Source organism: Tachysurus fulvidraco, chromosome 1 (assembly GCF_022655615.1).
Source record: "Tachysurus fulvidraco isolate hzauxx_2018 chromosome 1, HZAU_PFXX_2.0, whole genome shotgun sequence".
Classification (NCBI taxonomy): Eukaryota; Metazoa; Chordata; class Actinopteri; order Siluriformes; family Bagridae; genus Tachysurus; species Tachysurus fulvidraco.
The window spans coordinates 34280804-34294478 of record NC_062518.1 but is presented as its reverse complement, the minus strand read 5'-3'; positions in this window follow the sequence as shown (position 1 = coordinate 34294478).

The following is a 13675-nucleotide window of genomic DNA, read 5'->3' as shown; positions in this document are numbered from 1 at the left end:
TTGTGTTTAACCAGGTCTCTGGGGGAGGCTTTGGGCAGACGTGATGGGGCTTTAGGGGGATGTGGGGAGATGGCATTTGTCAAGAGCACAGGCGAGCAAGCTTAATCCATAACTGCTGGGTTTCTCAGTGGGAAACCAATTACTTCATTGAACAGGCCACCAGTTCAGAGATCCATCCCTATAATATGTTTTTAAATATCAATTTTATCCGCATGTATCCTGTAGAATTTTGTAAGTAATGATAGTGTTGTTTGACTACAGTTCTTCTGCAAAGAATAAAGAGCAAATAAACTTGGTAAGAAAAAACTTTGCTTTGAAGTTCAAATGTTCAGTTCTAGTTTAAATAAATGGGAGATTAGTTTTGAACATGTTATTTCTATATGTGTTTGTGGACTGAATTTTAAATAGCAGTGACAGCAACTCAGCAACACCTTAGTTAAGTAGCCTCTTATAAATAATACTATTATTATTGACAGAATAATCATTCTTCATGTTCTAGCAACATTATATATTTTCAGAGTGCGCAACACAATCCATTTGCATCTCTTAGAGAGGGTGTTGTGATGGGCTGCAAACTCATTTTAACAACAACCATCTGTAAGCCAAACGCAAGCTGTTATGACACTCCTCGCAAAGTGTCATATTTACAGTTATAGGCCTACTCTTGTGTGAAACACTTTTGAACTGCAGCGAAGGCTGTTTTCTGGAAGTAAGGCTTTTTCAGCGAGAGTGTGTGCGCACCCACTCATCACCTTACATCGCTCTCTACTCATTCTCCACTTGCTGGTAATACATTTTACTTACTTATGGCAGTATGGATGTGGAGGGGGATGCAGGATTGGAGAGCATACAGCAACCATGCAAATGACAATAGTATTTTTTTGTTGACAGTTTGTAGGGAAGAAAAGCCGAGCATCATTACACTGATTTGTACTCATGGCTCCTCTAGTGAACAATCTCTGTGCGTGTTGTGCATTGGGGATGATGAAATGCTTAGAGCCAGCTCTCAGCGTACCTTCTAGCGACAAGTTCTCACTTGCATGTCTGCAGTCTTCGCAAAGGAGACAACAACATAATAAATAAAGGTGGAAATGAAGAGGGAAATAAATGACAGGTGAAAATGATGACTTTTCTTGATATCTCCTAAGAACTGAAGAGATCTGCAGGGGATAAAAGCATTATACTATTTATATAACGTGCAGTAGAGTAATAACTGGCATGATAATATCTGCTTTTTTATGGGATAACATTTAGATAAATATTTTCTGATGTAACATTTAAATATAAAACTAAAAAAAGTTTATATTATGTAAAAAATATTCACACACACACACAACTAGAGCAAAATAGCACAAGGAAGTACTTTGGATCACCTAAAATAGTTCTTTAAAAAAATTACAGAAACGCATATTAGTGATGTTTTTCACTTTTATATAGTGAAGATCTAGGGGAAAAAATACTGACAGAAAGAAAGAAACCTTATTATTGAATTCCAATTGGCCATTTCCCCCATTCTCAGAGCAATTGGTAAGAGATTAGGATTTCGAGGCATTTTCTCATTCTTTGCTCCATTTCTACAACATCCTTTAGTTTGCACTGGGTGAATGTTCCATTACAGGACAAGTAAAAGATCTGAGAGAGTTCAGCAACGTGTGATGGAATTTCAGTTTGCTGAAAATGAAACACAGGATCTGAGTGGCAGACAAGAAGACAGGAATGAAGGAGTGAGGAATAAAAGAGAAAAAAAGAAAGACAAAAGAGAACGAGGAGCAAAAGAGCATGAAAGCGTTGCTAGTAGTCTGAGTGGTAAAGTCGCTACTAATAAAATCTCCACAGCACAAGGTCAGCTCAGAGCTGGTTTAGATTGGCCTGCAGATTGTAACACAGCACTGAGAAAAGACCTGGAGGCCAACCTCATGTACAACTTTTTTCTGTGTCTATTTTAACAGAAGCAAGGGTAACTTCTGAGCTGAATTCCTACTGACATCATATGTAATTTCTGTGTACATTACAGCTTATAATCATTTTAAAATGGAGATGATTTAAATATGCTTTATTAAGCAAAATGAATAATGTGTTATATAATAATCATACAATAAGAAATGTTTGATAAGTTGGACAATATTCTGGTCATTTTTTAAATGCCATAATTTAGGCTTAAGTATGTTGGCTTTGTAGAAGGCAACATTCCGTTTTCCTATTTAAGCTTGGACAAAAATTTATCAAGAGTAACTCCTCCTAGGGCTTTTGAGCCACATGCACCAAATTTGGATATGTTGTAGACCCTGGTCTGAAGTTTATTGCTATTTTCTAAGCGATCCGAGTTCCGGTACTTCCGGTACAGAGTCTCAAATTGGCCTTTTTTCCCATAGACTCCCATTATAAACTTTGGAGGTTTATAACACGGCAAGCTTTCAAACTATCTACACCAAACTCGGCCAGCTATTTAGAATGATACTCTGAACAACGTTTTAGGTGGCCTTTCGGTTGTGCCGCAGCACCGCCCCCAAAATATGCAAAATCAAAAAACTTTTTTACGACATGAACATGTGACATATCAAAACACTCAGCATAATAAGGGGAACTGCCTCGCGAGTATTCTGATGATATCACTTGACGTCACGTGAAAACAAAAAACATTAGCACAACATGGACATGTGGCATATCAAAACACTCAGCCCAAGGAGGGGAATTGCGTCACAGGTTTTCGGATGACTTCACATGCTTGTCTCCACTTGCCTCCAAATGTTTTGGCACCATAGTGCTCCACTAGGTTTCACAAGTTTTATGTCCACTTGCCTCCAAAAAGCACCGGCCTTTGCGAATACTTGCCTCATCAAAGCCAACATCAAAGTTTGTTGCAACGAACTTTACAAATCTAGTTTGTTTCTCACTTCCTCCAGCATCCTATAGGATGCACAATCACATTTTTTGATTCTATGCAAAACCTACTTTATGCTGCCCGTAGGCTTATTACACATGCATTTAATTTGCTTTTGAAAAATCAGGCCTTAATTTTTAAGTGACAGAACTGCAGTGAGAGGTTGCTTTAAGAAAAGGTGCCTAATTAATGTGATTCATCTCACATTTAATATCTGGTGTTTTTAATAAGGAGCACTTGTGTCTGAGAGAGAGCACTTCATTAGCAAAGTTGAGCAGGCGATTTTCAATGCCATTGAAGTAACTTCATAAATGCTGGTCGGACAATGGTGTTTAATGTAGTGCAGGAAATCATCTCTGAGATCACCGGAAATCATTGGTTCCTTTGAAATTAAAGCATACAAAGTGACCACAAATCTCTTTTATCCCACAAGGTCAGGTCAAGATGAAAGTTTTGCCATTATGTGGCTTATGATTTTAGGTCTAGTTAAAAAAGATGGTTATTATTCTTAAGAAGGTATATTTTAATGAAGCCGGATACTCATTTCCATACCTGGTTGTGTTAGGAACAGGATATTTCCTTGATAAAATCTTTATAACTGCCATATAATATTGTAAAGCAGTAATGGAAGACTGATAAGCTGTTTGTTTTCATCAGCATATCACCTACCAAAACACCTTCTAAAGGCTTTCCCACTTCTAAAAGCACGTTTCTGGATGGATGTTTCTGTTCATTAGTTGCTTTTGTTCATCTCCAACGAGACTCACCGCTAGCTGTGTTGACAAAGCCTTGCATAATGTATTTTATAAACTAGCGTTAGCAGATGACAGAAGAGTCACAGGTACATGTTAATGACACATGTTAATGGGTCTCTCAGAGAGTATGTGTTCTGAATGAGCAAGAAGCCTAATTAATTAGCAGATTCGGGTTTTGATGGTACTAATTTTTTCATGCCTCTGAACTTCATTAAGCACAGTTTCTGGACACTGACATAAGTCTCTACTCGATGTGTACTCCTGGAGCATTAGTGGCTTTAATAACATGATTAAAATGAGCTTCTTACCTTTTAAAGTTTTTTAACACGTTAAAAACGTCAGTCAACTCTTTGCATTTAAACATATATGAATCTTATTTGATAATGTTTCACATGACAAAGCATGTAATCTTTTTCATGGTCCAGGGATAATTGGTTGATACGTAACCGTAACCACATTAATGTGGATTCTAATCGTTATGAAAGCTGAAATAGGATGATCTCAGTCTCCCTGGAAAATTTTGTGGAAAAGAAGAACAGATGTGGTTAATTAAGTGGTACCAGACTGGACCCAAGTATAAACTGAATATAAATAAGACCTGTGCCTGCATGTCTTTCTAACCTCTATTCCACAGAGGAATAGATCTATTCCATCAAACCATACTTTATTAATACTTTCTGTAAGAAGTACTGCACTATAATCACCAGTCAAGTTGCCCTTTTATGAAAAGGTCCTGGCATGACATTAAAAGTGCTCAATGCTGTACCTCATTGATGTACTGCTAATAATTGCAGGAACAAAATAAGTCATAATATTATAATAAATAATGAAGGAACTGGTAAGAGTCAGGTAGAACCACTTTGTGAGGGATTTTAAGGAGAGACATGAAAATGATGAAAGTCATGTCAAGAAAAATTCATACACACTTATGAAATACATTTTTTTCTTCCTCTTTTAAATCATATATAAGTTCACTTATATTTTGGCTTAAAATGTTGTATACATTTATACATCCTTATATAAATGTATAAATCTGCATAAAAAATATTTGGAGGATCCCAAGTGGCTCAACAATGAAATTGTCCAGAGATAATGAGCTTGAATCTCAAAAATGTCATAGGCGTCCATGACTGGGTTGTGTTCTGTGGATAGGAGGGGTGTTATACTTGCTCCCCTATCAATCATTGTGACACTAGCCAGTTGTGGGTGTCTGTTAGCTCAGGCTTGCAGAAGGGCGCAGCAGGTCAGAAGGATGTGGTCAGCTTCACATGTTTCTAAGGAAGTTTGTATTAAGCCAGATTTACACTGTACAAAATCCAGCCTGATTTTGGTGTCACACATGGTAAGGGATAATATTTGGCAGAACATAGCTTAATCTGTGATGAAGAACTTATCACACAATCTGCTGCTGAATACTTACTGGAATCATCTCGTACAGTGTAACGAGTAATAATCGCAAATGATCACTGGAATTGCAAAGTGTAAAACTGAATTTGACCTCACTGGGTGGTAGCTGTCCTTTGATAGGGAAGAGCTAGCTGGTGGTGGAGGATTGACCAAGACTAAATTAGGGAGAATATTAGGGTGGAAAATGTTCCTTGAGTTTGCATCCAGCTGTAAATTGACCTAAGCTCTCCCACATCTCATTACTTTGAGAGCTTAATATCTCAAAGGACAAAAACTTTATTTAGCTTATTTATTTAATTCTCTGACAGTAAGACCAATTAAGCTATCAACTAGAATTCAACTAGTGCCTTGGAGATACAGTAACCCCTAATAAATGTTTCTTCCTATGGTCAATTGTCTATCGAAAAAAAGGTTGATCCTACCCCAAAGGCTGCAACTGGACCTTTTTGAAATAGAAGTCCAATCACTGAAAGAGATTATTAGTAGTAGTTGATAAGGGCATAAAAGAATAAATATAATAAAAGTTGCATAAGTAGACACAAACCCAATAATGACGCACCTTTCTTAATCTGAACATTGTACTTTACTTGTACAATAAATAGCCTCAAGTTAACAAACATCACTATAAAGCAAATAAACTCATTTTCTTGGGTAAAAAAAAATGTGTGATCATCAGTAAAATGAAATAAACAAGGTCTATAAGCTGCAAGCAGTAGAGGAAGAAAAGTGAGTGAACAATTCTTGGAAAATGCTGAATGGTGCAGTTTCAGTAAGTTAGGTAAGGTGGCAAGAATTTCAGCCCACTAATGAGTTTCTAGAGTGAGTGGCTGGGGAATGGCGAACTGTTCTCTAAGGTGTAGGGACATGCTGACATACTTTCTTTCTACTTTCTATCAAACAGCCCCCACCCCCACCCCTTACCCCCCCTACATAAACTTTGGCAATAGTTTTTGTCTGTAGGAAACAGGTGGAAGTGCTAAGTGAGTGATTTAGTTAATGGGGTTTAGCCTTATAAAGAATTAATCAGAGCTATTTCTTTCATATATTTTTAAGACAAGCTCATTAACTATACATAATCTCCCTTTGTGTATGTTTTACTAACTGTGTTATGTGTAAAGTATGCGGAAGCTAAGCTAAACCTATACTTGAAAACATTTAAAAATTACAGGAGGAAAGAACAGAACATGAAACAGGAACAGGAAATGGACAGAGAAACACTAGGTAAGCTTAGAATATCACTATGAAATGACACTCATTTAAGATTATAGACCATTTAAGAATTCAATAAATGGACTCTCATGCAGTCCAATTATTGAATTATGTCTGTGAGGTATATATATATATATATATATATATATATATATATATATATATATATATATATATATATATATATATATATATATATAATGTGTGTGTGTGTGCATCATCAATACTCTTGATAGGTAAACCACTTGAAATCCTGCATACACCTACTAGCACCGGCACACAATGGGGTTTCCCAAGCCATATGGCATCACTAGGTTTTCATAGTAATTCATAGGAAAAGGCAATACTTTACTTTTCTCTCTCCTAGATGGGCAAGGAGCATGCACACTCCTAAAGGCAGATTTTCTGAAATCTATGTCCCCATGTTGTAGCTCCAATAGCTGGGCATAACTTTGTGTCAAACTATGGTTCTATCTTCTAATGGCTAAAATCCCCCAATCTGACTGATGTTGATCAGGTAGAATGCACTCTGCTTACTGGAAATATGGTAGATGTCAGGACATGGAGAAGTGTCTCCTGGAATCAGGAGTCTGTGTGGAGGAAACAAGCCTGTTAAAGAACTCTGGAAAATGATACTCCAGCACACTCTCTAGCTAATGTTATGCTTGTCTTTTATGATGGTACCTCATACTGGGTCTGTGCAGCTCAATGGCCAATTTCCTAACCAAAATGTGAAAATACTGCATAGTGTTCTAATACTCGAGACCTGATCTTGATTCCATAAATCAGCCGGTTCTTGTCATAAACAGGTGTTAAATAGACAATTATTTTTGTCCAACGCCACCCAAAACCTTCATAACATTTTCATAAACATACACTGAGTAATAGTCATGTTACAGTTTGAAATGTAAACATCTATCACCGCATGTGGAGTTAAATAGTGTTTGTAAATTTAAACTTTCAAAATACTTCTTCATATTGGTCTCAGAGAGTGTGTAAGCCAAATCAAATTCTAGTTTTAATGCATTTTATTTACCTGCTTTGTGTTTACATGTTTACGTGTGCTTTGATTTGTAAAGATGTAAAAATTGTAGAATTGACAAAACTTGTGCCATTGCATTTATCCATCACATGCCCCTTAATCTCCCCAAAACAAATATATAAAATAAGACTATACTGAAGCACTTACCAGACAAATGGGCTATGCTTAACATGTCCTGCATATGTCCTGTGTTCTAATTTGTACAAAATAATAATACAAAAGTAGGTGGAAATCAAGAGAACTTTCATGTTTGGTAAGGAATATACTCTAACAAGAAAATTCACCCATATGAGTGTCTGGTCTTGGTCTCCAAATGAACTCAGCCATGTGTGGCATTGGTCTCATCTTGTTCTTGGCCATCTGCCTAACTTTACTTGGTTATGGTCTTGGTCTAGACTTGATATGGTCTTAGTCTTAATTAAGATGCTCTTTAACCCAATATTAAAACCAAGTCTCATATATCCGCTGATCTTTTCTCATGTTTGCAGTATCAAATGCCACCTTGTGCAATCTGCCTTCTTGAAACTGGATTGTTAATCCACAACACAACAAATGTACAGTTTTGGCTGTAAAGGATTCTTGTGTCTGTTAGAGATTTTTTTTAAGTGTGGAATACTCATCTCATCAGACTAACCTCATCTGAGATTACAGGTAAAGCAGTGGCTTGGTCAGACAGATGGTGGATTACCTTCATGAGCATTTATGTGAGCTGTTTGTTAATGCAGTTGTTGGATTTGGTGGTGTCAGATACTCAGCATAGCTTCCACACAGACTGCTTAGTTAGAGAATAAAAATACACAGGGTAGAAATAACATAGGTCATGGAAACTGCTGGACAGGGAATTGGTGATGTGAGAGCATATGGAAAAACATGCTGTTCAATGAAAGAAAGATTGTGAAGGCTTGTAAAGAGCTTAGGAATGGGCTGCAGATGTAGGTATTGAGGTGAGATGGAGATCTGAGTGTACACCATCAATGATAGGGCTGGTGTACATCCATGCTGAGGATTCACATCTTAGTTTAAATCTTTGAGAATTAAGCGACAAGCAGAAGTCACATCTGAGTCTATTGAAAGCCATGATCAAGTGATTGAAATGGTGGAATCAGTTGTGGCTCCTGCTTGATTGGTATGAAAACCGGCACCCACACCAGCCCTTGGCAGATAAGATTGGACACTTCTGGGTTTAGTATGTTTGGTTAAATGATTATTCACATTTGTTCAGTTGCTCAGTTTGACATAATGTGTAGCCTGATTATGCTGCTGTTTAAGTCAGTAACTGCCTGAGCAACAAAAACACCCAATAATCATAAGCAATAATGTTTATATGTAACATATTATAACATACATGTATATCTACAATTTGAAAATGCTCTACACTCCATAACTAACGGCTATTAACTATTACACTCAAACAGCATGCAATAAAACACTGCAATTGTCTGCCTGACCATTAATGTGATTTGCTTAATTTTCAGACTTAACAAATCAAACTGGAAGAAATTTTTGTTTATGGAATGAAAGCCAGGAAAAGGAATCACTCATACACATAACTGCAAATACACGGTTCTAAAAAATAAATAAATAAAATAAAACACAGGCAGAAATGAATTAATGTTTAAAAATGTAACTGTCTGCAAACATATCTAACATATCTAACCAAGGGTCGGGCTCAAACAGTGAAATACTGAATTCTGGGAGATTCTTGATTATTTTAGAATCATTGACAATCATTGAAAGTTTGTGAAGCTGAAATAATTATTGTTCTGACTCAAAAATCTGACATAATCCATCAGTAAAATTTACAATGTTGACATGGTTTATTATGCAAAGGCTGGATAAATAACAGGGCATGGCAAGAGAGATGAAGAAAGATACAGGGAATGAAACCGGTGGTAAAGTAATCTAGTATGACATAAGGCCATCTGTCTGAAAATAAATAAAAGAAAAAAAAAATCCCAGTATTTACGAGTTAGAAGAGAGTAAGAAGGAGTTTTGTGTGGTTGCAGAGCATTCAGTCTTGTTGAACCACATTGCCTTTGGCTTTTCTGAGTCCCATCTCCATAGTGTATTCTGTCACTGTTACATATTTAAATAATAATTGTCCGTAATGCTGCATGTTGGTCTATTTCTGAAATAATAGATGAAGCAGACAGGCATAAACATGTTTGTGTGTCTGCTTGTGCAAAAGGGCAAAGAATAAACATGTGCTGTAGTTATCTGTTGAATATTTTCCCCCATGCTATGGGAATTAGTTTGTGTGTCTGTGTATGTATACATACATACATTATATATATATATATATATATATATATATATATATATATATATATATATATATATATATATATATATATATATATATATATATTCTGTTATGTTGTATAAACTGCCCTAACACATTACACACACATACGCACAGAGACACACACACACACACCCTGAGGAGAGATGACAGTGTGTTGGTGGGTGATGGAGACACTTTTTCAGCAATCTGCTCTCAGTGACTGCACAAATCAAGTCTGACACTGTGGAGGCTTAACATGGATGATACAAAGCAGCTCTGACTGGTTCCACAATCAGAATGCACAATGAAAAATTTAAAAGCTCCTGCCTCGAACCTTTGCAGGGTTTATTTAGTAGGTGCATTTAAAATTCCTCGGCACCATGGCTGGCAGCACAATTACTTAATGAAAACCAGCTCAGGTTGAGCAGGGTATCTGGGAGAGGGGGGAAAAATAGAGAAAGAAAATCACAAAAGAGGAAATGGATCATATATTGACTCAATTGAAATGAAATAACTCTGCCTAAGTAGTACCAGTAGAGATGTATGATGTATTTTAGCAATATTATATCATGACTTATATAATATTCTTGTTTGGTTGCAAACAGCTGAAGTGTGAACCTTTATGTTGCATTATGCTTATCTGCATTTTAGCTTCATACTAAATGATAATTATATACGTACAATCTGTGGCTATAGATGAAGACCACACAGGGGTATACATGCATAATTATGAGCATTTATTCCTCAGATTTGACGGCATTACCCTTAATGAAGACTACAAAAGATGAGGAGTCTTCATGGAGACCTTCAAACTGCATTTCTAATTTGTCGAGGTCAGCATGCATCCCACAGATGTTCTCAAACAGATCATAACCATCTGCCCTGTGCCGAATCAGCGTCCACCTCCGCAATCATTACCACCCAGAAACAGTCTGTCAGCATGCGTGATGTCTTTTTAACTTCTCTGACTGTAATAAAGACAAGGTCCTGGAGTCTTATTCAAAATGCATTAGAACAATTACCACTGCATGAAGGCCTAATTTCTAATTTACACACATCCTCTTTTTTTCCTTCTTCTCTTTGTTTATTCAGATACCGATGTGCACTGCATTATGAATTCTGAACAAATCGTCCTCATCGCCACCAGATCTCCACCTTTACTTGTCACCAGGTAATTGCAACACAAACAGAACACTGCAGTCTGTTTGTGTTTCAATTGATGAAAAAATGGGTTCAGAGGAAAAAGGGGCTAATTACCATGCAACGGTGTGCCATTCAAACGCCCCTGCCTTTTAACTGGCGGCTTGCACAAGCATAATGCTCCCACCAGCACTTATGTCATTAATAGAGCAAAACCTTTAAAGGCCTACACATGTCAGACAGGCGCTTTCCGACCACAGCGGACGCTGCTCAGGGGACCAAATAAAAGAAGCACCGATTATAGCTCTGTGTTGAAATACAGAGCACTGTGCTACTCCAGGAATGTTAATACGGCTGGATTTGTTTGTGCAGGGTTCTGGACTACTGATGTGCTCCTCACTGTATGATGATGATGATGATGATGATGATGATGATGACGACGATGTGTCTGCTAGTTGCATGTAGTGCAATTCAGACACTGACAGACTAATTTGGCTGCTGCTTTTTGTAAATCTAGGATTGGAGAAAACACAGTAAAATCACTGCTAACAGATGTGTTTGAGATTTTTTTTTGTTCCAGTTGCAACTCTAAGACATTCTCTGTGCTGTATTTGTTGTCTCAGTAGGGTTTATGTATAGTCACTTAGGAGGAGAGTTTTTCGAAGTGATAAAATCCACTTTTGGGATTGTGTTAAAATACAGTGCTTTTATGGTAGCGCTTACCTTTTCTTATGTTTCCTTATGCTTTCTACAGAGGACCGAAATGTCCCTTTATGAGAACTCAGTGTACTGTGTATTTATAATAAATTCAGAGCAAAGTAGTTAACTGAATATAAATCCAGGATAAAAGCATTTAAAAGCCACATTAACCTCATATGCATATCTTAGTTCAAAGAATCAATGACCTGAAAGCATTTTTTTCTCAATGCAGGCAACACTTATTCCTTTTAACATTATTCCTTATTTTTTATTTTATTTTTTTGGTGCTTCTGCACCAGTTGAGGTTTTGCTTCTGACATTTCTGTCTTTGCCTTATTTATTTTACTGGTACAGTAGAAACAGAGTTTATCCATCAAACATCTCTTTAGAATAAATGCCGCCAAGCTTATTTTCAGGCAGTGTACATAGCCAGAAAGATTAGAGCAAAGAAAACCTTCAAACAAATGCTAGAGATAGAGTGAAAGTGCATATCAGAGAAGCACATCGACTCTTCACATGGTTTATTTGAAGTCCTATCTCACTGTGACTTGAAATAAGTCCCAGTGGCACTTAATGATAATGAGCTTTAAGATGTGGGATATCTCTCTCTCTCTCTCTCTCTCTCTCTCTCTCTCTCTCTCTCTCTCTCTCTCTCTCTCTCTCTCTCTCTCTCTCTCTCTCTCACACACACACACACACACACACACACACACACACACACACACACACACTAGGCTGTATTAGAGTGAGTGTACAAATAACAGTATTTCTTTGTCTCTTTCAGTGGAAAATATGATTAGCTCTTAGTGCTGTGTTGTTGCAAAGCACTAATGAATTTTGACTTTTGTGGAGACCTTCAGGAAACAATCTGAGGGGTGTTTTTGAAAACAGCGGGATAAGATATTTCTAACCTTAAATATTCTATAATCACAACACACATACCAGATAATATTAAATACACACCCAGAATTCCTAAATGTCAGCCAAGGACTCTTCAACTAGATAGATGTTTCCTTTATAGTTGGTTTTGTGATGAGCTAATTATTGCTAATGATACATTGAATCATGCAGCGCTGACATTTTATTTATTTAGAGCTGATAATCTGTTCATTAATAGCATCTGTATTCGTTTTTCAGATATGAATAAGAAAAAAATTATGGATTTTGTAAACAGATGAATATAGAAACAACATAAATCTTAGTAGATTTCCTTTTTCTAGCTTTTGCAAAATAATAATAATAATAATAATAATAATAATAATAGTAATAATAATAATAATAATAATAATAATAATAATAATAAAAAAGGACAACACACACTTTATCTTCATGTTATGCCATTCTTAGCTAATAAAAAATAGAAAGCCAGAAAAGCAGAAAACACAGCAGAACCGTCTTTGCAGTCATTCTCATGTTTTACTGATTGCATAAATAATTTTGTATTTCAAACCACAATGTAAATGTGGTCATCACTTTTCTGATTCCATAAGAAAAGGTTAATGCAAAATGGGTGCTGAATATTCAGAAGATGTCATATGTGAAATGCAATGCGCTCGCTGGATAAACACAAATCAGCTTCTGTTCCTCACAATCAATTTCGCTCAATGCAAATAAGAAAGGAAGGTCACCTTGTGATGAGCAGAATGGTTATCTTTTGTAAGCAATGCACACTTTCAACAAGTTTGTGCTGTGGGCACTGTGTGCTCTGCAACTCTACATGTTAAAAAGAAGGTGACAGTATATTTAAACAGCTAAATAACACAAAGATGGTTGGGAGGCATTTGGGTCTTTTTGTAAAGAGTGTTGGCCTTAAATACACAAAACACATCACTGAGGTCAACACCACATCCTATATGACATGAAATGTCACAAACGAGCTGACGGGGAGGAAATTTGAGGGGAAATTTCAATTTATGCCACATTACCAGAGAAGACAAGATAATCTTCTATCCTACACTGCTAAATCACAGTGTCAATATTAACCTTGCCTGTGTTTGTTCCAGAGTTGAAGCTCACTAGAATATCACAGGAAATTAAAATTCACTCAGACCATACGGAAATGGCAGAAGCTTTCTGAAGGTAAAAAAAATAAAATAAACCAACACAGCACAGGAGGGAAAGTACTGCTTAAAAAAAAAAACAGTGTATTGCTTGATTAATCGCTATGGGAAGATGGGACCAAAAAGGAAGAGTAATACCAGCGAAATACATGGAGAGTGTCATGTCTGCAAATGGCCATTATTTTTATATTATGAACA